Here is an 18,844-nt window from a genome sequence, read left to right on the forward strand (position 1 = left end):
AGTCTAATGAAGAACAGGAATCCCACCTGCTACCTGCAGTTTAGTACTACCTGCATAAGAGGGAAATAGCAATCTAACCAGTGAAGATGGAAACTTGATTGTTTATTAAAACTTCAGATTTGTTTTGATCTTTCTTTCTAATCCCTGTTGATAAAAATCATGTTCCAAAATGGCTTCTTTCCAGATTTCTGTAGAGATCTTGGAGTTTTAAGCCACTAAAAGTTTGGCAGAGAATCTAACAGCCATATTTTTGTTAAAGAAGAAAACTACTTCAATTCTCTAAGAGGAGTCTATTTTATAAGCAACTTTGTTCACATATCAGACTCTCTTGTATGCTCTCTTATTTCTGTGATCTGCAAAACAAATCTTATTTACAGTTTTCAACTTAGTTTTGTGTCATGAGAATTGTAAATTAATTTACTTGCACATTCATACCATCTAAAAGATGTAAAGTATTTGTCATGGCACCAAGCAATATATTTATTCTCACTTTTAAATACTTTTCCCAACTGTTTTTCCACCAAATTCCATCAAGAGTTATTTCTGAGCTCAGACAAAGAGGGAGATTCAGCTCTCCAAAGTGACCACAGAGAGGTTGTGAGTATGAGGGGCTTTAGGACATGATGGTATCCTTGGTAGGATCCTGGTGTCCCCTGCCTAGGGGTAATAGGACATCACAAACAACTTTTACAGTGAATTTTTAATTGCTCTTTAAGATTAGGTTTGTGGTGAAGGGAGAGAAGTTCATCACTGATAGCAGCAAGGCTGGTGCTTCACAGTGTGGCATCCAGCATAATGAGAATAGAAAAACAGAAGCATTTTCTTTGTGTGCCTTACCCCAAATCTATCTGAAATCTGCTATCAGCTCTCTGTATGCAAGCAAATTCATTTATGAGCTGTGACTGGATCAGTTCATAATCATCATCATGTTCCCTGGAAAAGCATGAAAACACAGGGCTGAAGTCTGGTCCTTGGCTATTATCACTGTTCCCACATAAGCATTTTCCATTATTTTAACCAAAGGAAAAATGAGAAAGTACTTGAAAGATTTCTTTCTTTCTTTCCTTATTTCTTTTTCTGATGAGAGGAGGAAGAAAACAAGCAGAAATCTGTAGTAAGATTAGAGTAGTGCAGAAAAACTGGGGTAACAGGGAGACACAGATAATAGAAAGATAAATATATATTTTTTTTAAGCAGACTATTACAATGAGCCAAAAATGTTCAATTTTCCCTAGGTGCCTCAATCTCATTTACTAAAGACAATTGTAAACTGTCAATACTGGCCCCTTGTTCCAGCCTCCACCATGCACCATAACTAAAGAACTGCTGTCTCTGTATCACCAAAAAAAATGGAATCAGCTGCAGTATTTCCCTTGGCAGACACATTTCAGTGTTCCAGTGGTGCCACACACTGGTTTCTACTACTGGCTTTCTCCCTGCAGCAACAGGAAGGATACACCTCTTGAGAGGTGGGAAGAAGAGGCAGCAGCAAAGCCAACTTGTTACAGCTCCTGCCACTTGCACAGAAGTGCAAAAAGAAGAAAAACTTCTGCTGTGCTGACAGAAATCAGAGTGTTTTACAAATGGCACAGCAGATGCTGTGCACTGATGAAAACAATACAGACAGCGATGCTGCAAAAACTCTTCAGGCAGAACCTCACGTACTGAACATCTCACATCTGAATTGCCACAGCAATGATTTTGGGAACGTTTGGCTGTGCCCTAAGCTAAGCTCCTGCACTGTCTGAAGTATTCCTTGTGGTTTTCATTTCCAGATGGAGAAACAATAGCTCCGAGTTCATCGTGTCATGTTCAGGATGACATCTTCCTCAGTGAAACACCCCCTGTCACCAAAAGACAGCGCCAAGCGTTGGGTGTGAGCCCAGTACATGAGGTGGAAATGGAAACCACAGCCTTCTGCTGCTGAGACAGCAGCCAAGCATTGAGTCATCCCAAGATCTTCCCATAAATCCTTGTACACTGCTTTTTACATTAGAAAACTGATACTGATACAAATATGTGCTGCCAAGGATGAGGGTGGCATGATGGGAGTAAGGACAACAAGCACAGAAAAAAGCATCCAGATAATTTTCTGGATTATGAGCACTGTATATGCTCTTTGAGCATTCCTGGAAGCTTACAAGACCATCACGAATCTTAATTAAAACTGAATACAAAATAATATTCAGAATTAGAAATAAAGATCAATACTGCCTGAAAGATAAATAAGAACCATTCTTTGGCAAATAGGTTGCCAGAGGAATGACTGGCCAAGAATTCATTCAGAGCTAATCTGTGCTAGACATACTGTTTAGCTGCATTATTTGATGCTACCTCTTCTTCAGATTCAAGGTCTGCCTCATTTGTCAGGTCCTGTCCTTTAATCTCCAAACACAATGGCAAAGTGATTGCCAGTGATTTTATGCTTTTCTCTGTCCAGGACAATGGGACTGTTCAGCTGTCTGAAAGAGCTAATACATACTTTATGATGAGAAAGGAACAGCCAGAGCTACCAAGGAAAGGTGGGATTCTTTTCATCATTCTATAGCATCTTCAGCAGCAAATAGCATTTTTAATACTATAACTTCAAAGGTTAGCATGAGGTTTTCTTAAAGTAGAAAAGTGTGGCACATTGAGACAAAAAAATTCTCAGACATTTAATCCAGTTAAAATATTCAAGATTCATTCTGAATTGTATTAGTCCACAGTGATTCAAAATGTTAAATGCTTCATCAAACACTATCAGACAGAATGATTTCAGTAGCCATCTGTGACAATGAAAGTGAAGTAATTACACAGTGGGCTTCTACAACAACATATAATCTCCTGAAGTCTTAAAGAGGGACCTGTTTGACACTTGCCTGGCTTTTTGCAGGCAGCCTCTGTGTCTGATATGTTGATGCCTTTCAGACTCATTAGAAACTATACCATAGCTCACTATAATTAAAGGAAAGCCTTATTGCAACAAGCTTAGAAAAGGAAAGAGGATATTTGCAGGAAAAGAAATGAACCTGGAGAAAATGAAACTGCTATTGGCAGAGAGCACTGAAGACTAAGGCACAAACCTGCATCCACCATCCTTCCAAGAGATACCTGCTGGTCAATCATGTTTGAGGGACAGCTTTTGTAAAAAATAAGTAAAATTTTCATTCTTTGTCCTTTCTTTTGATTTCAAAAGCTGTAGAATATAAAGGGTGAAATGCACTACCATTAAAGCCAAAATAATACCTCCTGCTTATTTCTAAGATTAATTTCAACCAACCTTGCATTTTCATGGCTGCAAAGCAAATCACTTCTGCTCTGGGAGGAGCTCACATGGTTTGCTGATGATATTGAAGATCATGCTCAGCCACACACAGAGGCTGCAAGACTTCAGTGACCTGGTCAGCATTTGACCCTCGCAGTGGAAGGGCGTGCACAGTCCTTGAGCTGAAAATCCTGCAGAAGGCAGAAATGAAATAACTGAGTGACCCCTGCAAGGGCAGTGATCAGCATCCCCAGACCATTGTTACATTTTCTGTGAGCACAGCCCACTTGTACAGCTCTGCTTTGGCCCCAAGTGTGGCACCTCACTGCTTCACACCAGAAAAAGAGATCTTTCTACCAAATCATCACCTTCCTGCAGTACCTGTAGGAGAAACCCTAAGAGAAGAGTTCACTACTGTAGGAAAAGCTTAGAAAAATGTGATCATGGCACGTAGCTATAGGCTGTATTTATAATTTATGGTTTACAGATTTATAGTGTGAAACTGCAGTATTATGCAGTATGATTTACAGTGTGAAACTGCTGTTAATACTGCCAAGTATGAAAAAAAGCAGGTTTCTAGGGGTTTTTTTTCTTATTAAACAATGAAGTTATATAAGTGTGAACAGCATCTTCTAAAGCGAAAAGTAACATTTTCACTTTGAATATGGAAATATTTAATAAGAGATAAGTATACTTACTGTAGTTAATGAGCAGTTCAGTCATATTCTGCTCCTAAAATATCAGCTTGAACCCCAGTTCTACTGGGATCAAATCCTACTTAGGAAAAAAATAAAACAGGGAGAAAAATGAAGCAAAGAGCATGGAGATTAAAAAAAAAAACCTTTAAAAAATAAATTGAGAGACTGATGTGTGAGGGGAAAAAAAAGGATGGAGACACAGCATTTTACTGGAAAATGCTGTTTTCTCAAGCTGAAATCTGTTAGAGCTGATGCAAAGACTCTTCTGTTGTACATGGGCTTTGCAGTGAGCCTTGTAAAAATGCAGAGAGTGAATTTAAACTAGTCTTTTAGGATCCATCCTCCCCAGTACATGGCTGGAAGATGTGACTTTAAAATGTACTTTGCATTGGCAGGGGAGCAAAAAAGAAAAAGAGAGAGAAAAGAAAGAGTGAGGGAGGGAGAATAATCACAACAGAAAATAAGAAAAGAGATTCAAGAGTTTCAGAGATGTCTGCAAGTAATTCATGAAAACTCAGTTACCACTGTAGAAATTCCATCTGAGCACAAGCATCTCCAGAATGGTTTTAAGAATTGCTAGGATCACAGTAAGTTAGATGTTCTTCCTCTCATAGAACAGGGAAATCTGAAGCTAAAATATTCAGTTCCAATCACAGTTATCTCAATGTTTGTGCCAAGGCAAAAGGAAGTCAGCTGAGACTCCAATATGTTTGGCTTCAAAATTCTGGTAAATTACTTGAAAGTGTACTGGCCTTCATGCGTGTCTGGACACAGTCAGCCCCAATTCACAAAAGAGAAACTGACATTTGAAAAACTCTTACAATTAAAATTTACAATTAAAGAAATGTTTCATGTGATTATTTTTGTTGTGATCCTGCTGTTCTAACAGCACAACTGAGAATCCACAGAAAAGGCCTTCCATATCAACAACTATTATTTTCACTTGCAAGTAGCATTGAAAGCACATTGATTTTGGACCATAAATCACTATAAACCAAGTATCTCATGTTCAAAGTGGGCATCATTCACTTCTCTTCCAATGAACTACCTGTTTTCTTGAGAATTTGTTTTTCCTGCCATTCCTTCTACTGCTCTGTGATTGTAGGTATGGGTTTATTCACACCTGATGTAGTGCCAAATTTTAGGCAAACAGATCCAATTATGCTCATTAGGGGAGTCTGGCCCTGTAAGTACACAATGGGGGTGATCTCACATGGCTCAGATGACAGTGACAGTGCCCAGAGGCTGTAAACACAGCAATAGTTATTTTTCCTCATAAATCACAAAAGAAACAAAACTGTGGAACTCCAGAGTATCTGGAAGAAAGAGAGTAAATGATTCATGGGGAGACATCACATTTGCAAGATCATGCTGTAGACAAACTCATTCCAGCAACATTCACAGAAATGTTGTTCTTGGCTTAACCTTAATCTGCACAGTGTGTTCATCTCCCTGCTCAGCCTAACACCAGACTCACAGCCAAGACACACCAATTATCTCACACGGCAGATGCTGAGATCAGACTGTCTACACTATTCTGAGGCTCGGATCACAAATACTGTCACCTTAGTGTGGCTCTGGATTTACAGATTCTAAGCATTTGTGCAAACACATTTCAGTTCTGGATGACTTGGAGTTCATGAAGGAACAGCCTTACCGAGGAGATCTCAGCAAAGATCAATTGCAGCTGGGGAAGAGGGGAGAGATCCAGCCCCTCCTGCCTCCAGCACCCACCACACCCCGGCCACAGACCCTGTGCTGGCCCCAGTGGGTGCTAATTCCTCCATTAGGGCTTCACGTTTCCCTGCTTAGAACTCCTCCATGGCTGGGTGAAGAATGCAGTGCAGCCACATAGTCATTTTGACTTTCTGAGCAGCTGCCTGTTTTCTGCTTAGTCACTCCACACTGCCAGCTTTTGGTCTCCTTGCATGGCCTGTTCCCAAGGCAGGAATAAAATGAAGAATGAGGCTCACAGCTACTGGCATCATATATCTCAAGATATCTAATATCTTCCTCCCACAGGCAGACTTTCCGTGGTCTAGCCATGCCAAGTTTGTTTAAGCTTCAGAGGCAGGCTAAAAAGAGTAGGGAAAATTCTCTTTATCTCAGGTAAAATGTGTTTTGCAGGACATAAACAGTCTCTGCCTTCCTAAGCAACTCACATATTGGTTTCTTTGTTTAGTCATCCCCTGATGGGAAGGCAGTCTGCACAAGCCCTTGCAAAATAACTCTCCTGGGTCCAAGCCCCAGGCTGCAAGGTGGAGGAAGAGCTGCTGCAGGTGAGGTTCAGCATCTGTGAAAACAGCCAGGCCAGGGCCAGAAGCAGCAATGATCCTTCCCCTGCTTACTTCAGTCTCCCAGTCACTAATGGCAGCACTGAAGGGAACAGAATTTTTTATTCACTGAAAAATAAAACCACTGCACCAATCCCTGTGTACTGCTTATGAGAGAATGATAAAATGCAACTATGATCTATGTTCTACAAATAAAGCTCTATGAGAACTATTTACATCCCTGCCTTCCAAAAATCTACTGAGCAATCGACATTTCACATGTGTTTCCAACTATTGTGTTGATCAGCTAACACACAGACCTGAAGGAGGAGATGAATTGCAATACAATAAACAGTTCACAAGAATGCCTACAAACATCAGCTTTGTAGCTCTCCTGTGAATTTAATGGATTCCTGTAAGCTTTTATTTAACAAACAAGTAGCATGAGTGGAGTGAAAAACTATACAAGCCTTAAATGATTTAACATGCTTCTGAAATACCAACGCTACTCCAAATGCTTCCCTCTCCCAGCTGTTTTTCCTTAGTGAGCAGATTCCCATCAGGTGGATTACCTGCTTTAGCTGCGATTATATTTCAAGCTGTTGTCAGCAAGAAAAGCAGAAAACGCCCAGGATTATATTCTTGCACCAAAGAAGTGCCGAGACTAAAACGCCCTCTCATTGTAATGGCCCATTAGTGCCGAAACATTCCCCACTTCTAATGGCAATCAGCCTGTACCTGCTAATTACTGCACACATGGGTGTCATGTTGGCTTTTGCTGCTTGACTTAGTTAGATATATACATAGGGATCCTTAGAGGAAAACAGCAAAGGAGTTAATAAGACAGATTGTAAATATTATTATTCTTTTTTTGTTATAGCTCGTTGGCACATAATTCTTGTATGTGAGATACATATCAGAGCTGTCAAAGTGGGAGAGGGACAAAATTAAAAGCAAAGAATGGCTTAATGCATTAAAAAGGAGGAAAAAAATAACAGGAGTGAGAAATAGCTTTAGTTTAATTGTATTATGTCAGTTATGCCAGCTTTCTTCCCTTCACAGGATATCATTCATAGCTGTAAAAGTCTTTGGTGAATAGTCCTACATTTACATCACAGAGAACCCGTAAGACACAGCAACCCTGCCTCAATTTCACACATTTCCTGAATCATCAGATGAAAAGAACAAAACATTAAAAAAAGTGTGACTCCTACCACAATAAGAAAATATCACAGGACCTCTGGCGCTAGAATTATTACAGCTGCAACACTTGCTGCTGTCTGTTTACATTTGCAACAGAAAAGGACAGCAAAAAGGAAGTTTTATGTGGTTTAGGTGCTGTTTAGATTTTGGTATGAACGCTTTTCAGCTGTCATCTCTTTAGAAATGGCATGTCCTAAAGACTGACACATTTCATGGGAACACAAGGCAGACCAAGACTATTTATGCTTCCCAAGTGCCACAATACCGTGCTGAAAGTAAAGCCACACAGAAACGGTAATGTTAAATACAGCTTACTGCAAGTGCAGGAAATATTTTTGGATTTTATTATCATCTAAACCTCTGAGGACTTCTACCAGAAACCTACTGCTGGGAAAAGAGAAGAAACTGGCTGATTTATCACAGCATTAGAATTGTGTTAGTTTGTGAAATGTGTTTGGTAACCATGGGTACTAAACAATTTCATAAGGATTTCACATAATCTAGGAACTATAAATAGACTTGGAAACAAAGTAGGAGCTTAATGCAATATCCACAGGTTGGGAAGCAAAATATTCTTTGTATCATAATTTATTTTTATGTGTTCCAATGAGTATTTTTAAGGCATTTCTGGCAATACCATAATTTTTTTTTGTGCATATCTTCTTTACTAGCTTATCCTGCCCATCACTTGTGACTTGATCAAGCTGAGCCTGGATGATAATGAACCAGGGAGTAATTATAAAGCCTCACTCAATTTATTTGAATTTTAGAGGAAAGTGTGCAGAATAATGCGTATTAGCCAATGCTAAGGAAATTTAACCATGTGAAAGATACATGGAATAGGGTATTTGTTCCATAAGCTTTTTTTTAACTCTCTGCATACTTCCCTAAAAAAACCCCTGAATTTCTCACGAAGCAAACTGACAAATATATAGTGTGTATATATATACAGTGTGTATACATATGGTTCACTACCCAAATTTTAGATGACTCAACATGAAGACAACTCAGTTTCTCAAATAATTAAACTAATGATCTAAAGCGTTTTACAAAAAAAGTAACAATAATTTAGTCTTAGCATTGCAGCTCCTGAAGAGAGCTTAGAAATCCATGGTAATACAGAGAACTCTGCTTAACAGAATAGTGGCTGCTATAATTATAACTTCTATTCATATTTTAGCATTCTCCTTCATCACCTTCACCTCTCCTTTCATTGTGTGTGCTTTGGGAAGCAAAAACACTTCTACATTTTTCTAGTGTCAACAGAAAGAAGTGAAGCAGCATCTTGTTTCAGGGTTTCTCTGACACCCCATAATGAAAGGGCTTCAGCCTCAAGCTGAATCTCTTTCAGCTTTGTGAACATTTTTGATGAGCTGCTTACTCACATCTTTATTCAGCTTTCTTTCACTGCAGTATAGCAAAAGCTGCACACATCTATATTTTCTCCTATCCAATCATAGATATCTCAGACTTAATTTTAATATAGGCTTCAAGGCCAGCCAGGCCAACCTCATGGGGTCTGTGCCATGATACTCAGACTCAGCTGAGAACCAAAGTACTGATGCAGTGGGACTGCAACCACAAGCCACAGTTCAACTTCTCATAATTCATCAGCTGTTAATCAAATCACTCAGGCTGTGGCTAGGCTGGGTGAAATAGCTGGCAGCAACACTTGCAGTGAAGACAAAGGCTGGGAACACAGAGCCAAATCCAAGCAAATGCTCCAGCAGTTCTTCCCTGTCAAACTAATTCATGTGTGCTCAGTTTTTAATGAGAAATTCTTGATGAATTTAACACAAATGGCTATTTTCTAAAGGCTAACTAGCATATGGATTTATACTTGTAAAGCTGGAGCTAATTATAAGGTTTTTTTCTTTTTTTTTTTTTGGCTAAACTTGTCGTTAAAGTGGAAAAATATGCACAATACAACATTAAGGCAAAGAAGTGTTTTTCTCATCCTAGCAAGAAGTTTCAGTTATTAGATTTTTAATATTAAAATAAAAGTCAACAGCAACCTTTTCTAGCACTGGCTGGCCATCATTAGCGGTGTAGCATTTTAATTGTCTAATGAGAATTTTCATTACTTGCCTGTTAACACTTCAAAAGTTTATATTTTTGAGGGTTTACTTGGACTGTGTACACAGAGCCAGCCCAGTGGATGCCCCAGGGGTTCCAAGATACACATTGAGGCTCTCCAACCTTGGCATGTCAGCAGCCAGTCCAGCTGGCAGGGCTGCAGGGACCCTGCCAACCTGCCCCAAGAAATCCACTCCTCTAGGCAAGCTTCTGCTGAGGGAGAGTGGGATTTTGCAAGGAGAGACACAGAGTGAAATCTGAGATAAAGGAGAAGGCCAGGAGCACCACTGCCATCCCACTCCAGAGGTGACCAGGTCATTTCCCAGCAGCCTTACTGCTTCCCCAGATGTGCCTGGGAATGCATTTTGGATCACTACCTAGAAAATACTTTTTCATGCAACAACATCTTTGTGACCATAAAAAGAAAACTTCTGAGAACAAAGGTGTTTATGCAAAACTCAATGTTTCCTTATTTTATTCCAAAATTTTGCTTGGCTATGTATTCATTAATGAGCATCATCAAGGGTCAAGCTTGTTTTTCAAGGTATTATTGTAGTCTAGTTCCAGGACTCAAGTTCAGTGCATAGAGGGCTAAAAAGAATTTTTCATAATGTTCCTCTCCCCCCACAACCTGATACTGCCCAAAGGAATTCTTGCAAAAGAGAGGAGAAAGAAGAGTATTCTCTCATTGTGGATCCTGTCACAGCCTCTTGGGTTTGACTGGCTATGCCATTACTCCATGCCTCAGAAAGCCATTCCTTATACAACAACATAAGTGCAGATTTTAAGGCTGACTTCAAAACATGAATTACTATGAAATCCAAACGTTGTTTAAAAGGAAACACATCAATAGCACAGCCTCCAGTATAGTATCATGAAAATCTGCATTTCACAGAGCTAAGCTAACAAACTGCAAAATGGAAGGAAAGAGGTCACTCTCCCAGTTCTTCCTTGGAAAGCCATTTCACCAGGTACATACAAGACTGTGACTGTAGAGAAACAGGGTTCTCTACTAGAACTTGGTTTTCTATTGAAATTCAAACTCATTTGTCTTCCACATTATCATCATCCTTGGGGTCTGTTTTTTCATTTCCAAAGGATGAGCAAAAATTTCACCACCGCTCTGTTGAATTTCTGTTGCAAGGATGAATAACTCACAAGGCTGAAGCTGCCTACTGTTACTGTGGTTACCAAAGTTTCCTTCCCACTGAATCTGTGTATCAGTTCTGTTCCAGTTTGCATATTTCAAGCTTCTGTTACTGATAAATGTTTTTTTCTTTTCTATATGCTGTAATGCAAACAACAAGGTATTGTTTACCTTCAAAGCAGTTTTTGACTTCCATCCTCTGTGCAGCGTCCCAGGCTGCACCCACTTCTCACCAGTTATTAGTTTTGGGTGTTTCCATTGATTCTATCTGACTCCACAGTTCCAAGACCTACAGGAAAAAACAAACAAACAAATAAACAAACAAACAAAAAAAAAAACCAAAAAAACCAAACCATTTCTTGCAGTGGAAGGAAATTAATTACACCAAGCAGAGAACATGGAACATCTTACAACCACACATCTCCAAGGATGTAAACTGTGCACCCTTGCAAGAATGACATAGCAGAGAAGCCTGATTTACTGAGCATGTACCTATTAATTGTGCAAAACTTGTACAGCTCATGCTTTAAAAGAAGCACCAGATATTCTAAACATAGACAATTAACTTTGAAATGGGCACACTTTCTCTTTCTAGAAATCCTTTTGGTGGACACCAACACCAGCAGCAGGATGGCACTGCTCCTCTGCACTGTTTTGGTAACAAAACTGGATATTGTTTTATAGAATTCAAATTGGCAGCTTTAATCCAGTGTGAGTGTGTGGTTGGACCAAGGTACAAAGAAGTTATTGATGCAAAACCATATCATAAAGTCATTCTGAGGTTCCATTTCTCCACAGATGATAGAAAAACCAGTAGAGCAAGATTTTGATGATCTCTAATAGCATCTTTGATACTGTATATGCTTTGCAATTTCTCACTTTTGAAAAATGCACTGCCAATCCCACTAGGAAACACACAAATTTTCATCTAATATAAAAGTGCAATAGCTTGAAGACATTCAATGTTTGAACAGCAGCTCCTTGTCTGCATTCCCCCTTCTATTTTTTTCTCTGTAGGGCATATAGACTGTCTGAAGCATTTTCTTTGGTTCCTTTAAGATTAGCAAGAGCAGTCCAGAGCCTTTAAAGCAAAGCAAACTCTTGAATCTTGTCAGGGTTTAATCAAAAGTCATCTTACTTAATTTTAAAATACTGGTTTTTAGTTTTCCTTTAAAATTTAAGGTTTTAAATCCACAGGGTTTTGTTTAAATATTTTGCATCAATTAATTCAAAGGAAAATTACTTGACCTTGGGTTTTTTAATTTGGCAGAGATGAAATAATTTTAACTGTCTTAAATGTAAAACTTTCGTAGATTAACTTTATTACAATATTCAGAGCTCAGCAAAATGCACTTCTGACTTTGGAACACAGATAAGCCCTTCCCCCGCCTACAAAAAAACACAAACCAAAACAAAACAACCCCAAAAAGAAGCCCCCCAAAAAAGGAGTATATTTTCACCACAAAATTAGAGTTCATTAAACACAGACCAGAAGAGAAGCCAGCCAAAGATCTGCTGAAGGCCGCTGTTTCCAGCACAGCTGCTACAATAGAGAATGAACCTAGCTGATAAACTCCCAGGAAACTTTGACTGATGAATTAGAGCCTTCAAGGTACTCTATATATAATTTAATGAGGTCCATATATTGTGATGAAAGAGCAGCTCCTGTTTGCCTTCTGTTGACTGACAGTGCTGACTGTTTTCAGAAGCCATTGAGAAAGGAGCACATCAGTGTTTTTATGAACATATCACAGGACATCCTGGAGCTTCAGGGTTCCTGCCAGGACATCAAAGAAGCCATTCTCCAGCAGAGAGGAATGCCAAGCCCCTTCAGTGGCAGTGCTGCTGCCCACTGACAATCAGATCTCTTTATTGCATTGCAGGGCAGGCTCCCCAAACCACTGGGGCATTTGAAAAGCTTGGCCTGGTGAATTCCTGTAAGCCTGTCCTTTCACACTGTCAGATTTTTGATATAAAGTTGGAGCAACATTGTCATTTTGATATAAAGTTGGAACAACATTATCATTTCCCTCGAGCACCTGATACTCTGAATACCAAAGTGGTGGCCGAAAGACACAAGTGCCACGCTCTCACCCCAGTCTCAGTTCTCAGTCCCTTTCTGCCCCGGCTAGCTCCCGATGGGGCGAGAAGGGCAAATGGAAGCACCCTCCGCTGAGCCCAGCAGGGCTTTGGAGAGTGCTCTGTGGGTCTGACAGGCACAGCTGAATCCCACGGCGTGGCAAAGAAGAGAGTCTCTTGTTAGGGGCTGAATCCAAAGGTTATTGTAGCCCAGCAGGGCCCAACAACACCTGAACAATGCCAGCTAACAAGAGCCCCAGCAGGGCGCTTGCAACACCTTATATACTGAGAGGAGGGAATTGATCAGCCAATGGGAGCACAAGGGGAGTGGCTCTTGTATAGACAGACACATAAGGGAACCAATGAGGGATGGATATGGGCGGGGCCCCAGGCCCCTGTCCAATCACCGGGCAGCCAGGATGGAAGGTTCTGGATGTATGGGCGGGGACACCGAGTGACGGACAGGGAGCCTGGGAGGGGCCAAGGGAATGACTGACACTCGGGGGAGGATTGACACCCAGGGCAAGGCAGGAAAACAGGGACAAACCAAGCTGAATGTGGGGGTACACGGGAACGAACCATTACATTGTGAAATGATAATAAAACACGCAATAACACAACTCCACACACAAGGACTGGTCCCAGGCAGTGAAAGCAGCAGAGTGGGACAATTACAGAGAGCTACTGAATGGCAATGGTGCAAACACAAAAGGGTGTTTGGGGATTTCTAAACTGCAAAGGCAATGAAACACAAGATGAAGGAAGGTCTGATTTGGAAAATTATGCTGCTATTATTATGCTACAAGATAAGTCCATGAGATGCTCCTCCCACCCTCTCCCAGCCCCCTGGAATATATAAACATCTATACATTTAAAAAAAATATGTAGAAGAATTAGCAAGAGTCATTAGTTATACAAAGAACAGGACACACCAAGCCTAGCTTTCCCTAGCTTTCAAATTTTCTTAATTATGCCTTGATTAGATATTCACCGTATTCAAAGAACAACTGTCTACGAAAACTAATGATTTTTTATGTCATATCTGTCACAGTTATTTCACTGTTGATAAACCAATGCATTTAAGGTGGCATTAGGTGGAGATTTATTTTTAATTTCTGTTTCAAAGAAAAATATGCAATTTTAATTCCATTTATTTTTTGCAGTACCTTTTTAGCTCAGCTCTGACAGAAAGGAAATCAGACATCTGGAAAAATGAGCTAGGTTGATTGAATATTGATAAGCCAATTTTTAATTTATCAAGGTTATCTAGAGGAGCTAACACGATGCTGCATACTAACAAGAAATATCAACACGCTAAGTGGTGTGTACAGTGAAATATTTCTTTGGGGAAAGAGCTCTGGAAGGACTAGGATTATTCAAATTAGAACCATACAATGGGGATAGGAAGGGACTTCCTAGGAGGAAATTGAAAGCAGGTGACAAGTGTGACAAAGAGACTGAGATGAATAGATGGCAAATTTTGTATTTTGCACTGGCTGCAACAGAAATACCACAACAAATGAGTCTGGATAAGAGAGACATCCTCTGAGATGAGTACCTCTACTTTTCACCAAAAAGAATGGCACAAATAATGCTAATGTTTCACTCCTCCAAAATTTCACAGCAAGCCAGGTAATTGTTATAGACCTTACAAAGCATACTCCACATTGTCAAAAACCTGCAGGGCTCAGCAGCCTCCTACAAAAGACAATGCCCAAACAGCAAGTGAGCATTATTTTTCAGTCTTGGGATTCAAAAATGAGCAAGGTGTACTGCAACAAGAATAATGCCAGAGGAATAGGTAAGATTTTGGAAAAAGTGCACTGATTCCTCTCTTAACTTTTAGCAGCAATTTATTAAAATTACATTTTATAGCAACACTGGACCAATAGCAGATGTTTGCACTTCTTCACTGGAGATAAATAATTAGAATCCTTCATTTCATAGATTTATCAATAATTTAAAAGCTGTGTGAGACTCAAGTGAACAGCAGCGTGGGCAGGAAATGCTAGAAATAAAGCTTTTTATAGAATTTCTTCCCCTCACGAAGCTAAAAGTACTGAAGCCTTACTTAAGAGCTTTGTGTTTTAGCTTCTGCTCACTCCCTGTGCCAGCAGCCAGCAGTGGAACTGTGGCCCCTGCCCCTGCCCAGCCCCAGCCAGGACAGTCCCAGCTCAGGTGCCTCCACCCTGACTGCTGGGAGCACCGAGCAGGAATTCTCTCCCACAGCTGCATTAAGATCTGCTTTCACAGATTACTTCCCTTACTGCATAAAAGAAGAGTGTCTCACGTAAAATTCATTTGTTAATACTCATTTTTACATCTTTTCTAGTCCTGCAAGGCCTTACTTTCCACTATCTTTCATATATCTTTCTATATCCAGCATGGCAGTTGGATATAGACAGCATCCTCCAGATGTGGACCTTACAATTTACTCTTTTCAAAAATTCCTCTAATGTATTTCATTGACATTCTCTCAGTTTCATAGTTTGCAGCAGATTAATGCTGTAGCTGATTTATGCTTCAGAGAGAGGTGTAAAAAATGTTCTTAAAGTTTTCTCCCACATGGGAACATTTTTAGGCAGACTCAAGAGAATCTCTGGACCTCCCAGTTCCAGTCATGTGCTGTTCGTTTTTTCACTATTCCATGTTCTCCTCTGAGAACTACTCCCCAGTTTGATGTACATGCTTTGTTCATGCTTTGTTTGATTCTTCACTGATCTAAAATAATGTCTCCCTTCTTTGTTCACTTCATTAATCTCTTGTTAGGGATATCCCATTCACCTTCCAGGAGCAAATTCTTTTACGCCTTGTCCATTTGTCCTTGGCAAGTTTGGAATTTAATTCTTTCAAGCACAACTGGTTACAGTTCAGCACAAATTACACTTACCTGGTCATACTTTGTCCTCCTTTTAGGAGGACTTACCACCACCATCATTTGTAATATCTGCTCTTCTACTCCCCTCTTCCTCACATTTAGGGGACCCATCCAGTAGGACACAGTCCAGTATCAGAATGGGCCATTGAAAAGCTACTTTTTGATTCTATTTTAGCACCCAGACACTATTTCCAAAACAAGACACAACAGAGTTATAAATCTGCTACTATTTTTAAAAGCCTACCTTTACATTTATGTACAGAAAAATTGCATTTCTTATTTTTCTGAAAACACTGATATTTCAGAGGGTTACAAAGAAATAATCTGGTGTGTTTGCCACAAAAATCCTGGGTCCATTCCAAAACTCCAAACCAAATATTTGTAATCAAATTCCCACATTTCAGGAAATAATTATCAATCAGGTTATTAATGTAGAGGGTCTAAAGCTACAAATTTCAGACAGATTATAATTTGTTGCACTCAATGCATTATGAATATATGAGAAGCCATGATAACGGAAAAAGACACTATTGTACTTTAATAAAGGAAAAAGGCCAGAAAATTGTACATTTGTAAATTTGTAGATTCTGTAGATTTGTAAATTTGTAGGTTCTGTAAACTATTTTATATTGGCATAATAATTGTGCTTGCATACGTTCTTAACTTTTCAGCTGTGAGACTTCATTGATATAAATTTGCATTGTCTCATCCCTTTCAGACAGAAGGCAATGAGCATAATGAAGCTGGAACTGACAGAGGCATAATCTGCATTTGATCTCTTCTGAATGACCCATAGTTCTGCTGTGGTTCAATTCCTCTTATCTCTTAGACCATATTAATTGGAAATAGAAATCTGAAATATTAAATTGATAACGGACAGCTTTTAATTTCCTTCAGACATTATCACCCTGCATCAATGTGCCCAGCTCTGAGGATCTGAGAATCTCTGTGTGAATTAATGATGCATCTCCATATCTGCATGATAAAGACGGACGGCTCTGACAACATTTACATCTGATACTATTAGAGCCTCTCCAATGATAATCATTAACAAGTCCATTAATGAGAGCATATTTCCCTCAGGCCCCATGGCCATTCGACACTGTAATCTAAATCTATACTCTCCAGAAACTCTATTAGAAAGCAATGAAGTAAGTCCCTGAACTATACAAAGGTTATCAGCCACATTATCCCACTGAGCAGAAGGCTGAGGGAGACTTCCTTCAGTACTGGCAGTATAGAAGATTAAAATGTACTATAGTATTTTCTCTTAACAAGTAACTATATTACAAATACATTGGCTGAAAGCCACATCCCAGTGGCATCAAGAAACTCACACTCTAACCCTTAACGTTCAGAATATTGTATTCAACTGGAATAACACAGTCCAGGAACTCACCATACTGATAAATATAATAATCTAATAATAATGTTAAAACCCCACTCATGTTGGCTTGAAGTCTGTATCCCAACTTACATGGATTTGACTGAAATAAAAGCCACTACAATTTGCAATTCCTTATTTGCCAGTAGATAAGATTGTAGTTCAAGAAACAGAAGAATTGCTTTGATTTCAAAATGATTCTATTATAAAAATATACTCATCAGTCTATTTTCTGTGAAACTGGTTTCACCTCAGGCCTAACAGTGATAATCATTCACCATAAAACAGGCATCTGAGGTGGCAGCTTCAGAACAGCAAATATTGCAGAAAAATAGACAGTTGTTCCCAAGTCCTAATTCTTATGACAAGAATGAAATGAGAGGGCATCACTGCTCCAAATCTCTTCCTGATCTAATCTGGGAGTAAGCACAATTTCAGACTGCTGGACCATGTACTTGATATCCTTCATCTGTGTTAAATCAAAAGTTTGCTGGAATCAACAAAATATGAAGTCCTAATGTAAATGTGCTTTTGTGGAGGAATATTTTATGTCTTAAACTGCCAAAAGCCCATAGTTAACTATTCATTATTAAAATTTAAAGGTTCTTCATTACGGCAGATTTCCCAGAATGTCAGCATTATGTAGAATGAAATAAATTATACCCAAAATAAAAAGGAGAAGTATGGATCAGTGTATTGAAGCCATGAGTAGACACTGATGAGAAACATCCCTATAGCCTTCAAATTCATTACTAAACTGGCCTCATTTTGCCACAAATCTGCCCTGGCCATGATGGATTTTGGTTTTGCATTTGTCTTAAGCCATTACAGAAGCTGAAAGACAACTGTCTATAAATTACTTGATTATGTTGCAATGCAAATATAAACACCCAAGAGTTATCACTGACTAGTCAATGTTTTTAGTATTATGTCTTTTTCAGTCCCAGCAATAAAAATCTATTGGTATTTAGAAGCTATTTATGTTGTTCACTTTATGTACCATGAAAAAATCTGACAGGAGACTGTTAGCAGAGGTATTGAATACTAATACCTCTTCATATTTGTGTTGTACTCATAATAAGCTCTGTGCTTTCTTAGCAAATTGAGATGAGAAATACAACAATGTAAGATTCTTTGATTTTTTTTCTATGTAGCCTCTGTTAGAAACAGAAGAGTAAACTAGGTGGACCTTCAGTTCAACAGCATTTAGGAATTTCTATCTCTGTAAACAGTATCTAATTTAGAAGATCTTTAAATCACTTCTGTTTCCTCTTAAGTCTCTTTCAGACGACCTGAGAGATTACACACAATACCTGTGTCTCGACTTAGCTTCCTTAGCCATGCTAAAATTTCAAGACTTCTTAGAGGGGAAAATATACTTTAAAAATCCACTTTTTAAATACGGCTCTAGGCTGGAAAAAAACCCATTTTGTAAACAGTCATGTTAAGAGTATCTTCTGAGTTATTATTACTTTTTTAGAATTTAACATTTAGGAACAGAACTTGAAATTTCACATAATATGTTATAATTTACTCAGCAATCATCAAGGTCACTCCCTAAGCAACTGCTCAAGAAATATTGTATACAGAAATGTAAAGCAAGTTCTGTGTTATAAAATACAATGAAGCATTTTAAAATCCAAATCCCTTCCCTCCCTCCAAAGGAACAAATTATTTTTTCCTGGAGACCAGCATGCTGCTAGATTCAGACTCTGTCTGCCAAATCTGAGTGAATGTTTCACAGTGAAGACATAATACCTTGGAAAGAGAAAACACACATAACGAACCTGACAAGAACAGCAGTGCACACAGGGCTTAGCCATGGGAACAAGTACTGTGCCAGAATTAATCACATCCAG

Source organism: Lonchura striata, chromosome 7, assembly GCF_046129695.1.
Source record: "Lonchura striata isolate bLonStr1 chromosome 7, bLonStr1.mat, whole genome shotgun sequence".
Taxonomy (NCBI): domain Eukaryota; kingdom Metazoa; phylum Chordata; class Aves; order Passeriformes; family Estrildidae; genus Lonchura; species Lonchura striata.